This window comes from Emydura macquarii, unplaced genomic scaffold (assembly GCF_026122565.2).
Source record: "Emydura macquarii macquarii isolate MOO-44397 ecotype Brisbane River unplaced genomic scaffold, CSIRO-AGI_Emac_v2 contig_2897, whole genome shotgun sequence".
NCBI lineage: Eukaryota > Metazoa > Chordata > Testudines > Chelidae > Emydura > Emydura macquarii.
In genome coordinates, this window is record NW_027133034.1 from 7,987,494 (window position 1) to 8,005,261 (window position 17,768).

At 41.0% G+C, this 17,768-nt stretch overlaps 1 long non-coding RNA gene across 3 annotated transcripts in view; it reads right to left on the bottom strand.

Moving 5' to 3' along the window:
- Positions 1–14,091: 14,091 nt before the first annotated feature.
- Positions 14,092–17,768, bottom strand: part of LOC137167071 (uncharacterized) — a 91,897-nt gene continuing 88,220 nt past the window's right edge. For 2 of the 3 annotated variants that reach the window (XR_010923968.1, XR_010923967.1), the window contains one exon: positions 14,092–14,468. This is a non-coding gene — a long non-coding RNA (uncharacterized lncRNA). The remainder of the gene's footprint in view (positions 14,469–17,768) is intronic. The other variant, XR_010923969.1, reaches the window with a different exon arrangement.

Below are 17,768 nucleotides of genomic sequence, written 5' to 3' on the forward strand. Positions count from 1 at the left end.
TTAGAGAAACTTGCAGTGTGGAGTAATATTTAAAAGAAGGAAAAAACATCTTAAAAGAAAGATTTCCTCAGTGATATCTTTTAAGTGTAGAAAAACTATGCTGCAACAAGATATAGAGAGAGCTGTTTATTATACAGGCTGCTAGGTATCCTCAGAGTTTACATAAGTAACATATGCAGCAATTATAGCACACTGACTAATTAACTCATTGAAAAATACTGTGTGTGTCTCATTCTCCAAAACGGGGAAGGGAAAAATTCAGGGAGAGGGAGAACTCATGCCTATTTACATACATTGAGTAGCCTAATCCCAAAGATAGATCCTCTAATGAATTAATCCCAAAACACAAACATTTATTACCTCAAATCTAAATAGAAACTTGCCAAAGGAATTAAAGGACACAGCCAGTGTTTTGGCCAAATCATTTAGTAGTTGACAAAAGCCCATCCTGTTGAGTGATGTGTGCCTTCTCTGATATGTTTTCATTTAAGGCAATGCAATGTTGAACATCTGGAGGCTTTTTTTTGTTTTAAATAGATCATGATGTCTTAGTGAGTTAAGTTTTCCTCACAAACGCTCCCTGATTCCATTTTCATTTGCTGTTCTTAAGGAATTATCAAGCTACATAGAAATCCTCTGGGCATTGGCTTGATTCTCCTCCCACCTCACAGTTTGTTTATTCATGTGCAGCTGTGCAAAGTGAGTGTAAAAGGCTACCAAATCAGAATGGTAACATTTAGACTCACTTTGCCCAGGTGTAAATGACAGGACAAGATGCCAAGGCCATAGAAAATCAGGCCTAGTGTGCTTATCTGCTGTACCCTGATCAAAAAGTGGTACAGCTTCTATAAACTGTAATATGGGACTAGATCACTCCCTTCCCCCTCCCACCCTGAGACCCGCAATTTCACTTCTTTAACTACTCAGCTGGAATTCTTACCTTTGCACTGACCTTTTCTCAATTGTGCCAAATTAAGTTCTTTTGCTGCTGAGGATCTGGCCCATATTCTTTATATAGTATATAATTATTTTATAAGCTACACAGTCTCAATTTTTGTAAACTTGATTTTTGCTATGGAATGTCACTATGTCAGACCTCTTAGACCAAGTTATGATCAAGGCAAAGGACTCTTTGGAGTTTCCTTTCATTGCTAAGAAGAACAAGGGTGTTACAGTTGCAGAAAATAAAATCAAAGATTAATTAGATCAAGGCTTGTGGCCTCCAAGTTTGCCTGTTTCTTTTGCACTCAGTAGACTTTAATACAGAGATGTTCAAATTGCACTGTAAAAATATTCCTGAAATGATCATTATTAATACCAGTGAAATAATTTCCAGTGTAGGGAGAAGAATCACTGGAGTAGTGGTGTTGACAATAGGCCTTTGTAAGATTTCCTTGGGATACTCTTGAATCTTCATTGTGAGAAGTGAACAGCTTTGTAGATCTGATTTCTATAACTGCAGTATTGGTTCTAATACATTTTTCAGCAGCAAAATGTCTTTGTATCACTAAACAACACCTACTTGCAAGTGAAAAGGGAACAAAAGCTCATAAAACTGCAATAAAATATTTATTTCTCTTCAGCAATAGGATTAATTTTATCACTGTAGATTTATGACCCTGGAAATTCTTTGCTGGATATTTAATATATCAAAATAGCAGAGCAAGGAACCTATGTTAGAAAATACTTTGTGAAATTTGTGATTTACTGAAGAGAACAGATTTCATTTTTTCATGGAACTTAATAAAGCCACAGAAAAATTGAATTAGCTTGGCATAAAGTTTAATTGCCTGACAAATTTGATACTGCTATTGTGTTACTGTTTATGTACAGAATATATCAGATGTAGCCTTCCCCCCCCCCAGTCTGATTGAGGATGGGGGAATTCTCTTCATTAAATGGGAAAGTTCACTTGCTCATGGCCTTTCCAAAGAGGGAAGGAGATGGGTAACCACACTACTATTTCACTCATTCAACACACTCTTTTCAGACGTGGCCTTCTTTGGAACACCACAGGTTTGGAGTGTTATAATACTAATAGACTTTTTTAGTGTTCAGAGCTATGCAGCTGAAAGGCTTTTCCAACCCTTTTATGACTAAGATAGCCCAACAGCAGAAAGCCATAAAAAAGAAACAAATAAATCTATAGTTTTCAGTCTTTGTGTTTGGAATTGTTACTACAGGTATGAATTACATTCCCTACCCTGCCCCCTTATGCCTAAAAGATAACTTTTTTGAGAGAGAATATATATATGAAAGTAGCACCGTATGCATGCATTTTAGAAAAGCATATTAAGGCTTTGTCTACACCTGGTGTTTACTTATCAGTGTAGCTGCATCATGCAAAACCTAGGCCTTGCCTACACTGGGACATTACATAATGTGACAATACATGCGATGCACTCGGTGAAATCCTAACCCCATGGTAGCCAGTGGAATTTTTGCCATTGATGTCAATGGGGGAAGGATTTCACCCTTAGTATAGACACAAGTCTTAGTGTTATCCTCTTAGTCATACTGTCTCAAAAAGACTCTTCCAAATCTTTGTGCTTGGTTATCTTGTATAATGGACTGTTTCAGTATGTTGATCAGCCTCCTCTAGTGGCTGGTCCAAGTAATGGTTCAAATAATGAACAGTTTCTGCTAACAGTCAGTGTTGTTACTTCTGTAGCTCAAGCACTAGAGGTCTGTGCTGAAGGTTCAGATATCAAGCCATGTGGATGATCGGGATAGAGTTGGTACAGATGAACCTAATAGAATTTGGTTTTGCCTTTATTTACTCTTAAAAAAAAACCCTATAAAAATTACAGACAAAATGAATTAAATTTTAAGAGCATTATTAAGGGCATGTCTACATTGCCAGGGCTGCACGGATCGATGCAGTGGGATCAATTGAGTGGGCTGTGAAGACCTTCTCAATCGATCCCAGAAGTGCTCTCTAGTCGATGCCATAAATCAACCCCCTCAAAATGGTAAGGCTGCATCAATTGGAGGCATCTGCCATTGATGCAGCGCAGTGGAGATGCTGTGGTACGGCAACATAAGTAAGTTGACAGGAGATACGCAAGCTATCTCCCGTTGACCACTGGCGGTACTGTAGAACAGACCTAAGACTACAAATTCAAGCAATGAAAGTTACAAAATACCAGAATTAATGCTGCCCGGGTAGAATATCTAAAATCACATATTTTTCTCTAGAGCTATTAGTTTATTGGTATATAGTGCCCTTTTTTTCTTTATTAGCTTGAACGTTATACATAGTCGTCTGATTTTGAAGTCTAACAATTAGACAATGCTGATGTTTCAATCTACTAACCCTCCCTCCCCACAAAAAGACCCAAACCCTTGTTCACTGAATTCATTATTTTTGCTGAGAAATGATGCAGCATTGTATTTTTCATCAAATTTAAAGCATTTGCAGGTCAGGGTTCCCGAAATGATAGATTCTTTATGACATATTTATTTGTCTAATTCATATAATTGGTGTATTAAAATGAACAAATTAGAAACAAGCAGCCACAGGGTGCTGGATTAACAGGAGCCTTAAAAGCTTTGCAGTTTCCTCATATAATTATTGGGAAAGCATGTTTAATTAGCATAAAATGCATTAGTAACAATTAAACAAAGTTGAGGTCAACAAATTAACCTTTTTTAATTTAAAATTGACTTTTTAATTTTAGAGTGCTATCATCCCAGAAGAAAATGACATTTGATTTAAATGGGATATTCTGATACAATTATAATGCAACAAGGCTTCCCCCACCTTTTCTCTTAAGATCTAAGATTCAGTGCCAAGAAGAACAGATGCACATACAATTTTAAACAACTACGCTTTCTAGACTTTTTGCTGAGTGGAATGAAAAACGGAATGACACTTAAATAGTTGCTCTATTTCCTAATCCCACATCATGTACATCAATTGAAAGGGGTTAAGAGTCCATTAAATTATCTTCTTGGTCCCTAAGCTTCTTTGTAGTACCTCTCCCATGTTGTGAAGAAAATTTCTTGAAGGTTAGCCCATAAGGATTACTGTACTCCTGAAAATCCTTGACTTATGTCTTGAAACATAGGGTCATTTTAATTATCTATAGATGAAAGCCTGTGGTTTGACTTCAGACTTAAGGTGTTTCTTACTGCAGAAACCCATGAAATGCTAGCTTTAAGATTCAAATTTAAGAGATCGTTGAGTTTCTTCTAAGCTTTTTTTTTTCTTTCCTTACAGTGCTATTGTGTCAATTGTTATTGCTGACTCTGGAAATGAAAATCCTAGTTTTTATGGATGAAAGCATGAAATACAGGGATGGAGATAAAGGCTGTGGAAACTGAAAAAGGGACCCTGTGTTTTTTGTCAGCCATTAGGTGGTATTAAAGTCGCACTTTAACAGAGACAATGAAATGGTGTTGTGTGGAAAGAAAAAGAAGAGTCAGGGAGCACCTTTCAGTGAGGTTTAATAGCAAGAGAAGAAGCGGATGCCTCTTCTCTATAAACTTCTGATTGCTCCACAGCATTAGAAACAGAAAGAGAGAAGTTTGGCCAAATGACATTCTGGTTGACAAGGGGAGGGTACAATGACTGTCATAAAATCATAGAAATGTAGCACTGGAAGGGACCTTGTGACCTTGAAAAGTCTAGTCCAGCCCCCAGCACTGTGGAAGGACTATGCATTCCTAGACCATCACCAACAGATGATTCTAACCTGTTCTCAGGCCCACCAACAGCAATTTCAGGCCCCAGGGCAGAACAGTCAATGGCCTTCCTAGAAAGGGATGGCTGAGATCCAAGTGGGCTTCTGCTAGAAGTTTTTACTTATTTATTGCGTGCCATGCAGATTCCAGGGTGGCTGAGGAGGCAGTATCTACTACTCAGCTTCCTGGGACCTTGGACTCCCCAGGGAGATTACTGATGAACCCGGGAATCTGAGTAGCAGATACCACCTCCTCAGCCACCCAGGAACCTGTAAGGCTCATAATAAATAAGCTCGGCTCAGAGGAGGGGTGGAGAGTGCAAGCGGCAGGGGGCCTCAGAGGAAGGCGGGGGGGTGTGGAGGAGAGAAGGAGGACATGTATCTATCCTCTGTCCGGGCCCTTTTAAATCGCTGGGACCCTGGGCAATTCCCCCCCTTGCCAACTCCCGTTGGTGGGTCTGTGTCGGAAGGCGCTGTGGCCTTCCTTGGAGTCTGGGCCCGAGGAAGGGCCACGATGCCTCTGCTGGGCAGATTAGGACACTGCAGGCCACAGACCCAGAAGCCAGGGCGGGGACAGGATAGGAAAGGGAGGTATAAAAGGCGACCTAGCAGCTCAGTCAGGGGGAAGCTGCTGATTGAGAAGGATGTGCCTTCCCTGAAGCTGCGGCCTGGGCCTGACTCAGGCCCCATGGTTGTGTAGACCAAACCTTCCAGTAATTGGAACCTTCAGGGTCTGCCAGGCCCTAGTAACTGGGAAGAGTTACTGGAGGTTGCTGACTGGGAGGGACCCCCCGAGGCCAGCCCTGACCTAGAGAAGCTGCCTGAGCCCTGTGTGTGTCAGAGGACCCACTGGGACCCTGTGACTTTGGAGGAGCTGCCATCCATTGATGGCCCCGAGGCGTTTTCAGACCTGCCGCTGGCTGCTGGTGAAGGACAAGTGGGACTCCCATGTGCCGTCTACCCCAGTGACTTGGAGGAAGACCCCTGGCTCCAGGTACCCGGGTTCAGGGTGGGAGGAAGTAGCTCAGGGGGAGCCAACTATAGTTTGGCTGAGTTTGTGGTTGCACCAGTGTCAGCGTGTTGTGGCTGGAGCCCCGCTGACCCAGTGGCAGAACCTCTGTGCCACTGATAGGGCCCTGGGCTGGGATGCAGTGGAGTCAGGTGGGCCTGCACCCTCCTCCCCCCTTCCCTAGCCACCCTGGGAGTGATTGTGTCCTTTGAACCTACTGCCACAGAGGAACTGAGCGTTGGGACTACAGACTCCTGGCCAGCCCTGCCCCGCCTGAGGGCTGGGGGCTACAGACTTGGGCAAACCCGCTAACTCTTGCTTTGGAACAAGGGGCTGTGGCCTTCCTCTGAGCCTGAGCCCAAGGAAGGGCCACAACACCCTTGCTGGGCCAAGTTGCCAGCTTACAGTGTGCCTGTTCTTCATAATCTCCAGTGATATAAATTCCACAGCATCTCTTGGAAGCCTATTCCAGAGCTTAACTACCCTCATAGTTAGAAAATGTTTTCTAATATCTAACCTAAATCTCCCTTGCTGCAGAGTAAGCTCATTGCTGCTTCTTGTTCTGCCTTCAGTGGATATGGAGAATAATTGCTCACAATCCTCTTTGTAACAGCCATTAACATATTTGAAGACTGTTGTCTTGTTCCCCCCTTAGTCTCCTTTTCTGAAGACTAAACATGCCCAGGCTTTTTAAGGCTTATTTGTGTCAATCTTGTGTATTCTCTGCAACTCATCCATTTCCTTATCCAGAAAGCCTAGTATCTTGGATCTTTTTTTCTTCTTCTGGGAGGCACACTTTATATATTCACATCTTTCAGAGCTTCCCAAAAAATTATATCTGAGGTAACTGGGTGCTTATTTTTAGTATGAAAGTAGACATGACTGAATCAACTATGGAACAAAACTTTGCATCTTTTAGTAGATGAGTGTTCAGCTTTCACCCTAGAAGATTTTAATGATGTGTAACCAGCACCATGGTAAGCATAATTGGTGCATGATCTCAGATCAATGTATTACCAATAGCTGCTTCTAGGCATGCTGGAATCAGTTTTGAAAACACAAGAACAAAGCCAATTCTGGAGTAAGATGTGTCAGGAAATATATATAGTCACACTCCTTAGGGTGTCTCAATCTCCATGTATCTTTTAAATCAAGTTCATTCATTAATAATAAGGGTTGCCTATTGTACTTTGAGAGCTGAGTCACGTAATTAGATTTGTCCAGACATCTATCTAGTGTTACAGGAATGTCTTTTTTTTTTTTTTTTTAAATGAGAGAATATCTGCAATGTCTTTGAAAAATTCAGAATTACCTCCACTTGGATTGTAAATCCAGAATTAAGTTTTTTTCGAGTTTGAAACTATCTTCAAGACAAATGTATCTTCCTTCAGGATCATACCTAAACAGTATACGTTGAAAAGTTATACTTTTGCTATTTTTGGTCAAATCTGGTCTGTCTTTGAAGTTTTTGCCAAGATTCAGAGGATGATTTGCAAAATCTCGTGGTGTCTGCTAAATCCATTGTGCAAATAGATGGCTACTTGTTGCTATATCTGATGTTGATCTGCCTCAGGTTTTGGTTTATGCCATTGAATGCAGCCCTCTTTTTGTTAAGCTATGCTGAGCAGTCAGGACAGTGTGGCCCTTTATGTAAAGGTTTCAGCTTGTCTGGTAGCATTCATTAATGTTACTTTATTATTGAACTTCAGGAGCTTGAAGATGATAGGTTTGGGCTCCCCAGACTCCTGTTGTCTTGTACCAGGTATTCAATGAGCTTTTTCTGTATCTAATTGGGAAAACTGGGGGTCCAATTTAAGTATGTCAGGTAGCAACTTCTGAAGAAAGCTGATAATAACCTTCCCTTCTAGACCTTGAGCAATGTCCAACAGGAGATTTGTTTCTTCAAGATCTGTTTTCTAAGTCATTCTGTTTTTCGTCCAGTTTTTCAAGTCTGAATTTAAAAAAAAAAAAAACCTGCCTCCTTAATTTCACTGGTTTCGATGGCAGTCTTTTGTAGCTCATTTTCCAAGTAAGTCATTTGGGATTTTACATCACTTCGAGAGAGGCCACAAATATCTTTTGAAATTGTATCCAGTTGGACTGTGAAGAATTCTTTCAGTGTTGCGATATCCTGGGCTTGAAGACGTAGCTGACTGCCCTAACTACTAGGCTATAGGCCAGAAGTGGCCAAACTTACTGACCCCCCAAGACGCTCCTCTTTGCTGTGCAGAATCCTCTAGCCCCATCACTCTGCCACAGGGCAGAAGCTTTGAGCTCCCCATCCCAGACTGGTAGGCAGAGAATGGGGGGCATTGTTGGGCTCCACGAGTCACACTTTAACTGTAAAATAGCCACATGTGGTTCATGAGCACCAGTTTGGCCATCCTTGCTATAGGGTATTATGGGGTGGGTGTCTCAGCCTGACTGTTCAACTTTGTAAGACGGCTGTTGGAGGGAACTGAACAGGAAATGAAACAATGGCAAAGATAGGGTACAGCCAGAGGTTCTTAGGAAAGCAAAGGGATGCTATTAATTAGGGCATACCCTCCATCTGGCTTCAAATAAACTGGCAAAGTTTAGTCTTCCCAGTGCTGAGCCTAGGAACAAAGGGGATACTAAACCATAAAAATGCTGGGCTAGGGAGGAAGGGCCATTGAGTGAGTTGCTAGGGGCTGCCCAGTCAGTGCCAGTGAGCACTGACAGGGATGCAAGAAGCCATAGCTGTAGAGACATAGATAGCATGCTGGAGCAGTACAGTCTGCTTTTTCCAGCCCAGAGACTGACTGCAAACTTTGGTAAGCTCCAAGGACAGATTAAAGTTCAGGTAAGGGGAAATACATGTTTAAGCCTGTTCTTGTTTTGTTTGCATGCTGTGAATCTTGGGGGTGCATGAATAATGCTCTGGTTTTGAAGAGGGTCACTAAGCTAGTGACTAGAGTCACTAATCAGTCACTGTCACAAGTGCCTGGGGAAAGAGGCTTACAGATGCCAAAATCAGTTAGGCCTGAGAGACGGAAGGTGGTGAGGATCATGATGGTCCTTTAGTTCCTGGAGGAGCTTGTTCCACAGTCTTCAACCAGCCCCAAGAAAGTTCTCTCTCATTCATACACACACACATGATTTTTATCCTTCTTGTAGAGAGTTTCATTGGGTCAGAAGAGTGGTGCTTTCGCTCATTTTATCAGACAGTATACCTGCCAAAGACTCCATATGGAAAAGTAAGTAAAGTAGCAAAGAAAACATCCTTGACATGATGCGAACGAAGCACACACCTACTAGCAGCAGTCCATGCAAGCTATTCTAGCAATCATAAAAATGTATGGGTTCTATGGATGCCCTCTAAAATCTACACTGCAAAGTTAGTCTGCTATTTAAAGCCTTACAAGGCATGTCTTTTCTCACTTTATTGTCATCACCAAGGCTTTTTATAATATTATCATGCGCTTCCCAATTCCAATAAGAAAGAGTTTGACTAGATAGGGTGTCTGGATATGAAAGAGAAGTCAGAGTTGTCTGGGTAGGATTGGCAAGGAGGAAGAGTACAGTTGGAGGAGTGAAGGCTGTAAATACATGTCTGTCCAAAGAGGCTCGATTTTTTGCAAGGTTCAAAATTTTGCTCCATCTGGGCCCTGTTTAGTCTTAATTTACCCTTGCCTCTTAGGTGTAACAAAAAATGTGCATTTCAGACCATTTGGATAAGAGTTGAGATGTTGCTCTGAAGCTGATCCATAGTTCTTTTGTCTAGGAGCCTCAGATTATTTGGCTGGCTGACACGTTTTTCAGTCTAACATTGACTGGGCAATAAATACCACACAGGCAGCCCATGTTGTAGTATTGTATTTTGGTACTAATGCTTCTAAGCGTAGACTTCATGTGCTAAGAGCACACACAATTAAAATACATTACGCACACATCTAGAGACCTGGGGCTAGAACTGTGGTGTTTCAGCTCCAATACCACAAATGCACCCTTATAGCAAAAGCAGTGTTATTTTTATGGACCAATTACCTTCTCAACTGTATTTGCAGAATTGGTTGCTAGGCACCCACCCTGTCCTGAATCTAGTTTGGCTTGAGAACCAAGGACCAGCAGCAGAACGGTGCTTAGGCACCTAAGTCCAACATTGAGGCACCGCTGATATTCTCAAAATCACTGATCAGCTGCCCACAAATCCTATTGCTGCCTAAATATGTGTAGGCACCTAAGTTTCTCACAGTAGTCATGCACAAAGCTGCCAAAGTCCTCATGCTATCCCATGCTTGGCGACCTCACTCATAGCTAAATCCTGGCAACATTCTCCAGCTAGGAATTCACTTGCCTATCTTGCCAGCAGGACACAATCTGGTATGCATGTTCTGTGCAAGAGGTGTGTGTGTGTGTGTGTGTGTGTGTGTGCGCGCGTGTGTGTGGCCGCCGCCGCCGTTGCCGCCAACCTCCCCCCCCCCCACCGGAACCCAGTGGTTTAGAGTATTCACTTAAGATGTCAGGGACCCAGATTCAAATCTCTGCTTTGCCTGCTTTAGAGAATGGACCTAAACCCACATGTCGTATATGAGTGTCTTGACCCCCTGGCTATGGGTATTCTGAGTTAGGTCTTTTTCAGTTGAAGCTAGTGTACTTTATATAAATATTTATTGGAGCAGGGACTTGAACCTGATTTTCTGACAAATAAGGTAAGGGTCATTCTTTCTCTTCTTGCTCTGTAGCCCAATGAATGTTTAATTCCTTGCAGTCAGGCAGGATGATATCAAACGGATAAATGGATGTGCATATGATATTTATAAAAAATACACATAAGTCCCTCTTTCTCATTAGTAAAACAGCATCTTGTATGCATATTTCTGGAAGGGGAAAAATGGAGTTCATTAGTCTGTTATTGAGATGTAATCACAAGAGCTTCTGAATACTGTAAAACAGAAGCTAGGAGGTCCAAAGAGGATAAAGAAGAGCTGATTCTGAAAGGAATTCATTGGGAAACAAAAGTAAAATTAATGGTCAAAAGCCACAGTGACATTTGAGATTTCTTTGTCACCTTCCTTATATATATATATATATATATATATATACACACACACACTTTAGTGTCCTTCATCTAAGGAGTTATGTAAGATTTCTGCAATATATGTAAAACCCCAAAGCAAATAACAATAAAAAGAATGTGGCAAAAAAAAATGAAAATGCACTCTTGGTTCTTTTTAGTATTTTTGATAGAAGCTCCAACCCTCACTGCTTCCGGCATAACAACTGGAGTAAAATCTGCCTTGTCATTCTGTAGGACTAGATTATTTTCCCCTATGTGCAGTGGCCCAGTCCTTCACTCTCTGTCCCCTCTGATGTCATTGCAATGTACTGCCCTTACCTGGCAAATGGAAAATGGCATTTCACAAGATATTTCTCTTATTTGGGGAAATTATGCTGCTAGGATCCAGAGGATATGGAAACTTCCCTTTTAGGGATGGTGGTGATTAAATATAAAGTGTCATGCCCCAATTTCCTTATACTAGGATACTAGAAGAATATATGTTAGTTGTGAATGTCTGTTGTAATCTCTAACATGCTTTGTTGTTACCCACACTCCATTTGTGCAAGTGTTAAGGAGTTCACTGTAACCTTTCAAAGTTCTTGTTGCAGCTGAATTAGCCTTGTGTAAGTACAGACCAATTTGAATAAGAGTCTCCCCAATCCACTGGTACAAAAATTTTCTTTGCATGTGAATTCAAACTCTTTTTGCTTAAATTGTAGGGAATTAGGAGGAGATTAGATGGTGTTTGTATTTGGAAGTCCTATTTGGTTCATGTTTTTACTCTTGTATATGGAAAACATCCACATCTGAAAATTCTCCTGAGTCTTCCCTTCTTTTAACAGATGCTGACTTCTCCACTAACCTTGAGTCCTATCTTCCACAGGGCATGGCCATGGCTATTTTAGTCTCCCTTCTTCATGTCACCTCAGAGAGTGACTTGGTGGCATGTTTCCCTATCCAGAGCTCTTCAGGAGTGTAGCTCTCTGACCTGCTGGCCCATTCCCATATTTCTGAGAAATTGTATTTTAGGCCTTCTCCTCTTGTTCTCTCCTGAGATGTGTCAGAGTTCACTGGATTTAACCAGGATTTATCCATACATCTTGAAATTCCTCTACTGTAATACCAATAACAAGGGAGTCAATGAAGACATATTATAAAATCAATGATTCAATAGATGGAATTATAAAATAGGTATGAACTTGTTTAGATTTTGGACCTATGCAAACTTCTCACCGAAGTGTGCCCACCCAAAGAGCACTGGGCATCCTTAATATACATTTAAAAACACAAGAACATAGGAAATACAAAATAAAACTGAAATACAACTTCTCCCAACATACCATACATTGTGTGGGTATGTGTAAAACAACAGCTCATTGTCCTTGAGTAACCATGCAATCTTACCACTCTAACTTCTGTCCTTGCTCTTTTATCTCACTCTACTGCTTTCTTGCCCTCTTTATTTTGTTATTGCATGTTAGCAGATTGTAAGCTCTTTGGGGCAGGAAGCCACTTTTCATTTTACCTGTCGTTAGGGCACTTAGCATACTATTGGACTCTGTAAGATAAAAAAATTGAGAGGAAATACCATAGAAATAGACTCTCCTGTGAGAGCTCTGGAACATCTATTATTGCTTATGTCCAGAAATATTTTGAGAAGAGCCTTTCTCTCACTATTTCTGCACTTCCTGTTATGGTCCCAGAAGTGACCAATAGTTTATTCAACTAGTTTAGAAGACTGAAATATTTTTGGTCCAAGATCATTTCTAGATTTGAGCAAAAGTTCAGACAGTTTCTTATTTTTTCTCAGTAATTTTGCCCTACTCTAGCAAACAGATAATCACATCACACACAAAAAATCTTAATTGTCATTAATTATTAACCCTGATCATGAGAATCTCAGCTTTGAGACCAAGGACTGAATGAGTAGAGAGATGAAATTAACTTTAACCTCTAGATGATAGGGTGAAGGAAGTTCCAATCTCTGCGGTTCCTCCTGTAGCCCTATATTTCAATTTCTAGAGTCACACAAACATTTAAATAATTCAGTTAATTGCTAAAGCTGAGTTTCATAGAATCTATGAATCTCAGCTTTTTTTTCTTTTAAGGATTCTTAATGTCTGAGCATAAAGGGGCTCTGTAGTCACAAAAACAGAAAAATAGCTAGCAGTGGTTTCCTGCAATTTTGCTGCTGGACTTTAGAGCGCTTCATAGCTTTTACTGCAAAGTTGAAGTAAGAGCTTTCATTTATAACACTTCCCTTTCTCAAGTAGCTGCATTACAACATAAAGCGCAATGGGACATACCGTACCTTTCATACAAACATTCTATCGTGAACAGTAAAGTGAAACTGAGCCCTTGTCTCAGCCCATGCTCACCATTATAGGCCACTAATGGAGGGCTCCTGAGGTCCACAGTAGAGGAGCTTGTCTTTGTAGGAGGTTGTAGCTCCACTCTTTTTCTCCTTCTGAGCTCCTACCACCCACAGGATAGGAGTTTGTTTAAAAAAAAAAAAAAAAAATTGGATATTGCATTGTGTTACTTAAGAAACAACATGTAACCATATAATTAAGTACTGCATCCTAAAGTGTGTGCCCAGAAGGTGGCAGCTATATTTACACCTGCAGCCTTGACTTTGTGATATCCCAGCTTTTGAATGCATAACAGTGAAAACTAAACTTTGTCTGATTGTAGCTTTCGGGGAAGTATGGACCTTGAAGAGCTCCTCAAGGTTGTGGTGGGGCAGTTTTGCATATTTTTGCATATCTAATCAAGCATTAGTAATACACTTGACTTTTTACGTTCTTCTAGCTGCAATAGCAGTTGTGGGTTGAGATATACTTAGCAGCGAGAGTGCATTAGTTAATTGTTGACCACTGTCTACAAACCTTACAGCAGAACTTGAGCTGGGAGGTTAAACTAAGATCAAAGACATAATGGTGATTATCAAAATATCCTCCTGCATCTGACAACGCACAGGAAAGGGAGGATGGAGGGTGTGTGGAATTAGTCTGTGGTTCATAACTGTGAACAACGCAGATCATCTACTTTTTTATAAAAAAGACAAAAAATGGAAGTGAAACAGCAAGAGCTGTCAAGCCCTGTTGTGCGACTACAAGCAATAGAATGATTAAGAGTAAGAAAGTCATCTCTTTGTGTAATCCTTCAGAGGCCTGTCCCTAGCAGGCTTTATAAATGATTCTAAGATACTAGTCACAACTTAGAATATAGCATCTGTGACTCATATTGTAAGGGGAGAGGGAATATATATTCTTATCTAGCCTCTGAAAACATTACTGCAATCCTTTCTTAATTTACTGTAGTTGTCCCTGCATTGATAAAGAAATAATGTAAGTAATCTCAATATAGTTTGCTTTTATGACTATCTGGTCTGTATACAAAACAAATAGTATAGCTATGTTTGCTACTGCTCTTTTTACAAGCACGCGCGCACACACAGAGCTGATTTTTCATTACTGAAAATCCAGATACCCCATTAAATTATTGAAGAGCATCCTGTTATATTTATTACAAAGGTGGCTGATATTACTGGCAATTGTCAAATTTCAGTTTCCTGTTGTTGATTTTCATGCATGCGAAACACACAGCGGCTGGACTGGTGCCAGGGCTCCATCAATCTCTCTAGGCTGCTTCGACCTCAGGACATGTAAGAGTAGCAGATAAATTGGAAGATCAATGCCTTGTCCCTCCTGGTGTGCCAGTTGCTATTGAGAAATTAATATGAGGATCACTATAAATAAAAGATAAAAGATGATATGGCTTACAGTGTAAAATATTAAGGCTGGACACAATATGTGCTATGAATCTAAACCAAAAACTAAGCAAATTAACTCTGTAAGAGTATCCACTGCCTTTTTGTGGGTTTGAGAAAAAGGACAGTCTGGAAAGAAGAGCTCTCTTTAAAGATTGATTAGCTTTTAAGGAAGCCTGGATATTTAGCAGAACTAACCACTCTATCAGATAATAATACAAGACGACAACCCATAGACATGATCTTCAGGTTTATCTTTAAGCCATTGAGAAGTTGTATGCTGTAATATTTCCAGTAGCACAACTCCGAGAGAATAGGTAACTGATTTAGACATGGACTCTAAGTTACCAGTTCAATTTATTCTAAGTTGCTAGTGACCAAAAGCTGTTACCAACTGTGGTGAACATGGGAAATTTCTGTTTTTATGAAAATTAGGTGTGACTCAGTTTACCCACTCACTTTTGTACCATTATTGGTTGGTCTCTGTAGGTTAAAATCTTTCCGCTTGCTGGGAGAAAGGGAATGAGTGATAAATGGATGGGGTGTGAGCCAAGTCGACATGTCTGGGTTGAAATTAATGAAATATCAGGAATTGCAGCATGTGAATAGAGCTATCTTGGAGATACAAGGGTGACTAAGGATTGGACCACTAAAAAAAAAAAAATCTCCCAAAGGGACTTTTTGGAATGTGATCAAGAACTTGCTGGGTTCTAGCTCTTCCCCACCTAAACCCAAGGAGAGAGGAGGTATGTTGTTGTTGTCGTGGTCATCTTTGAACTCGAAGGACTAACATCATTGATTTGGTTTTTGTGAATACGTGAGTGGGTGATCAGGCTGATTTGACCTTTGATCCGCCGTGGCCCACTGAGCAAGATGCCGCTATGGGTTACTTGAGTAATAGCGGATGTGCTGCTGTTATGAGATTTACATTGCTGACGCTCCTGCTCTGCCTCAATAGTTCTCCTCTACTCATAGACTGTGACTCCAGTATAGATGAGACTTTGCCAGGTAGAACAATCCTGAGCAAGATCTTTCCAAAACTCTGGGTCAAATACCTAACTTGAGAGAGTCTTTGAAATGTTTTTTCTGGCCTCCCTGAGAGCGCTTTCCCTCCTTTAGTTCACCATAAAAGATCTTCTTTGGCAGTTGCTCATCTGACAATCTGGTGACATGGCCTGCCCATCTCATCTGTGATTTCATCAACAGAGTATGGATGCTCTGTATATGGTACACATGGACATAGCATGACTGCAATTGGAAACATAGGACTAAGGTGTTAAGAGACAGGTATAAGAAAACATGCTCTCCCCGTGGAAGGGGTCTAATCCAAACCAGAACAGTTTGGCAAGGCCAAGGAGGCTTGTGGCAGGTATGCAGTCTGTATCCCAGTCTAGTCCCAAGAAGGACCTTCTTCAACAACCCAGAAAGCTTAGATTAGGTGGAAGTTACACACACAGACTTTTCTTTGCCATTTTAACCCAATACCCTTGAACACTGTATTCCTGCTGACTGTTAAATGATTTCCTGCCAGCATCTGCTGGTTGCATAGCTCCCAAAAGGACAAATTTCCAATTTCCAAGCTCATTTGGACCTGCTGAAGGAGCCAAGTCATGAAACAGAGGTGCTGAAGCCAGGGACCCATTAACGAAGTCACGGGGCTCACCCTTGAACAAAGTGAGGCTCAGGGCCAAAGCCTAAGAAGAGGGCACTCCCAGAAAAACTATGGAAAGGTTGAAGGCATATCACATCCTGTAGTATTGTGACACCAGCTGAGGGCTTGTTGGTAGTATATAAGAAATAGATTTGTGTTTCTCAGTCCAGTTCCAGTGATCAGGGAGTTAGCAGTTATCTGAGGTTATCTGGACCTGAAACTCTAGGTGTCTGTATTGCCATCCACCCACCCACACATCTGGAATCTTGGCAGTATGGGCAGAGAGGCAGCGTACTGCTCCCACTAGACTGCTGTTGGTGAATTGCCCCTGGGCTGTGCCCCTGCCACCTGTCTCACTGCACTACAAAGACAAAGTAGTAGCTTTCTACTTCGGTAGTAGTAAGGTAATTATTTGGCCCTAAACAATGAGTGACACTCTGTTTGAAATGCATTGGAGCAATTTAGAGATTTTTACCACCACTTCATTATAAAGCTTTAATATAACATAGTTCATTTCAATTTGGTTCATCCATATTTGTGTCCCCAGGAAGTAAATGACAGTCAGAGATATAGTGACATTTATAGTTGCTTGTGAAATCTTTACTCAAATCCTTCTTACTATCAAACCATTCAGAGCTTGATTGTGACTACAGTAGCCACTGCTGCGTTAAGAGTGCTTGCAGAAGATGGCATCAATTCCACAATGTGAGCACTACTACACTTTTTAACAGGGTTTAGCATGTACTCTGCCCAGTGCTAGCTACAGATTGCCAGCTGGTGCAGAAGCAGGGAGAGTGAAGTCATGCTGAAATGTAAAATGGAGCATATTTTTCAAATGGGTTATGCTGTTTTATAATTTATATGCATATATTTTTGGAAGTCCTCTTTTTAAATTTAAATTCACGTTATTCTTAAACTTCTAGAGATGTCTGTTTTAATAACTAAATGTCTTCAGACGGTTTGTTCCTTTAGGGTCCAATTTTCCCTTAGATCATTAGGTACAATTCCCATAGGATTTGACCTCACTTCAGTGGAACTTCTGCTTGTGTATCTGAAGCAAAATTGAGCCCATCATTTTTTCTAAGCCTGTATTCATATATAGTGATTAAGGGATCAAAACTCATTATGCCATGCTTTAAATTCACCATTTAGCATGTCAAAGATAGGCCAGCACTGAGTTGTTCTTTGATGGTGACATAAATCTTAGGGATAATTGTTTCTCTTCACATTGTTGGTCCCCCATCCTCTCTCACACACCTGCCTGTCACCCCAGGCGTAGCCATATGGATCAATCCAAGAAGAACAGACAAATCTGTTTCCTAGTGGGTAGAGTAATGATTTTCTTAAATAAATGATAACTTAAACAGAGAGAGAGAGAGAGAGAGAGCACTGCTCATTGAGGGCCAGATTGCCTCTAGTGTGCAAGGAAAATGTAAGGAGCCTTCTCTGTCCTTGCCCCTCAAATTCTCTGTAGGCGGGCTAGTTCATAACTGAATGAATTGCAACTTAGTGGAGTGCATGTCTCCCTTTTACCAAGTGTGAGGATGGAAGCCATCCCAAAGCTGAGGCCAAGGCCTAGCCCTCTCTCCACACCAGCCTGTCTAACCAGCCAAACCTAAAAAGAGAGC